The sequence below is a fragment of the Simochromis diagramma genome, unplaced genomic scaffold, assembly GCF_900408965.1.
Source record: "Simochromis diagramma unplaced genomic scaffold, fSimDia1.1 OVJJ01000417.1, whole genome shotgun sequence".
Classification (NCBI taxonomy): domain Eukaryota; kingdom Metazoa; phylum Chordata; class Actinopteri; order Cichliformes; family Cichlidae; genus Simochromis; species Simochromis diagramma.
In genome coordinates, this window is record NW_024387123.1 from 45083 (window position 1) to 47560 (window position 2478).

Below are 2478 nucleotides of genomic sequence, written 5' to 3' on the forward strand. Positions count from 1 at the left end.
GAGTTGGAGAACGGCTGCAATCACAGCATTGTAAGATGGTGACAGATGTACCCTTAGGCCCCCTCCTTGATTCAGAGAGGGTCTTTCCCTTTTCACGTAAATAGCCTCCTTGACTCCGCCCTCAAACCAGCGTTCATTGCAGTTATTGTTGACAATCACATTGTATCGTGTAACCATCCAGCTCACATATTCAATGTAAATGATTTGTTGAACTCAAGACATGATGAATGTTCCTGCATTAAACCACATCCAGCCTAGTGTTCTCACTCTCCCTAAATGGATCTGTTACATTAGTGATATATGGGAGTTGTGTTTCAGTCTTTTCCACATGAGGACATTTACATTTAGTTTTTGCTTTACTGATGAGTGGCTGGTTAACCTGCAGTGGTTGAAGTATGTGTCGGTCGTCTGGAAGAGTAGGTGTAGAAGACGTCTTTAATGAATGTAATGCTCTGAAGGTGTCAGCGATTACTGTGAATTCATTATAAAAGTGGATTTCAGTGAATAAAGTGAATAAAGACAGGCCCTCATGGTGAAGCTCAGGTGTCCATAAAGTGTAACAGGAGAGCTTTGTCATACTTTCAGAGATTTTACATGAGCCAGTCTTTCAAAAATTACATAAATAAATAATTCATTCATTCATCCACAGGAAACACAATGCTCATATCTGAAAGTAAACTCTGATATATATCCCCGACTAGAGTTAGTACTAAATAAAGGATCGCCCCAAAATGACTAAATATATAAAGACACTCTCCAGAAGAAGTTAAAGGGATTTTATTTATTGTACAAGCAATATCTTCATAAGAATTACAAATTCTGCAGACATATTACCTTCTTACTGAACCTGAACAACTCACACACAGACGTGTCTGCTGCTTATCTTTGTTCAAACATGATGTTTTATCTTCTCTTCAAAACACATTACTCATCTTTCTCATCGTGTTACATGAAAACACCTGCATTCTACCTGTGTCATTGTACCACAAAGACAATGATTGCAACACTGTGCTTGCAAAATAGAAGAAATAAGACGACCAGCAAATACATAAAAGATGGTAAAAGTGATTCCATCTTTGTGTCTCCTCCCATTGTTTCCCCAGTCTGTCTAGTTCCCATATTCCCAGGACACTGCTGGACAACAAGTGGGTATTCCAAGACTGAGAGACAGCCAGAGTTGGCAAAAGATCAGACATTCTCCACTTAAGTAGAAGTAAAAATACTATTGTTCCAGTGAAAGTACTGATTCAACTTCATTACTCAGCTAAAGCAAAAAAGTACAGGCTCGAAGCGCTTACAGAGAAAAGCATGCAACAGAATACAACAGAATGCTGATGGCGGCAGTAACACACACTTGGAGGAGAGGCTCCAGCCGTCCATTCCAGCCCTATCCCTAACATTAACTCTAACCATAACTTTAACTTTAACCCTATCAGGTCTTGTTTTACAAAGCGATTCATGATTAGAACAAAAAACACATTTACACATACCGATGATTTGTCACATAGCATCGTTACCTGTTGGGATGAGAACGTGTTGTTTCCAGAGCACCACAAATTGGGGTGTCTGTAGCTCAGGTAGAGCAGGGAACCTACTAATCAGAAAGTTGCTGGTTCAATGCCCGCCTGCTCCAGCCTGCATGCCAAATATCCTTGGGCAAGATGCTAACCCCAAGTTGCTCTCCGATGCATCCATCGGGAGGATGAATGCGTATTAATGTTAGATAGAAAGCACTTACAGAGAAAAAGCATAGAAAAAAGTGAGTGCATGAATGAGGCAAGTTGTAGAGAGTAGAAACGTTTTATACAAGAACCAGTTCATTTACCGTTATATTTCAGTTTTATTTTCAGTTCTGTACTTTTTACATGTAATATTGATTCATTAGATTGACTACATGTATTAGACCTAACTTGCTGACAGCAAATTTAAACAACCGTAATAATTTATTTTCAGCGTCTGAAATATTTATTTAGTTTGTTTTTTTGTTTTCTTTTTGGCTCCTGATATTAGTCAACTACTATTTGTCAATGTTGAACTAATAATGAATCTAAGAAAAGCTATTTGTTACGGTTGGCCAGCGTCAACCGTGGGGATGTGAGGAAGGAGGAGCCAGACACGGAGCTCTGAATGCAAGCAGTGCGTTTATTTACAGTGAATGGAAAATAACAATAAATCCGCAGTGCGTTCCCGACTCCCGTGAAATGTCCTCTTCCCAGTGCTAGTGTTCCTTGTCTCCGCTCCTCAGTGTCTGAGCACCCCGTGCTCGCTGCCCTCTCGTCTCCACGCTTCTCCTGGGGAGATAACAAACAGGCAGCCGTAAGACACATACAAGCGGCAAGACTATCCGTACTGACTGGCCGAGAGACTAACGTGAAGTCACGCAATGATCCAGCGTCAGAGAGAGCGCCACCGCATTCTTAAGTAGCTCCTCCGACAAGGCTTGATCAGCTGTGTGATGGTCTTCAAGTGTGGCCAACA

At 41.0% G+C, this 2478-nt stretch overlaps 1 long non-coding RNA gene across 1 annotated transcript; it reads right to left on the bottom strand.

Annotated features, from left to right (window-relative positions):
- Positions 1 to 2124: 2124 nt before the first annotated feature.
- Positions 2125 to 2478, bottom strand: LOC120743400. Its single transcript, XR_005698176.1, has 2 exons — positions 2371 to 2478; positions 2125 to 2291 (listed from the first exon to the last, which is right to left on the bottom strand). It is a non-coding gene; the product is annotated as an uncharacterized LOC120743400 (long non-coding RNA).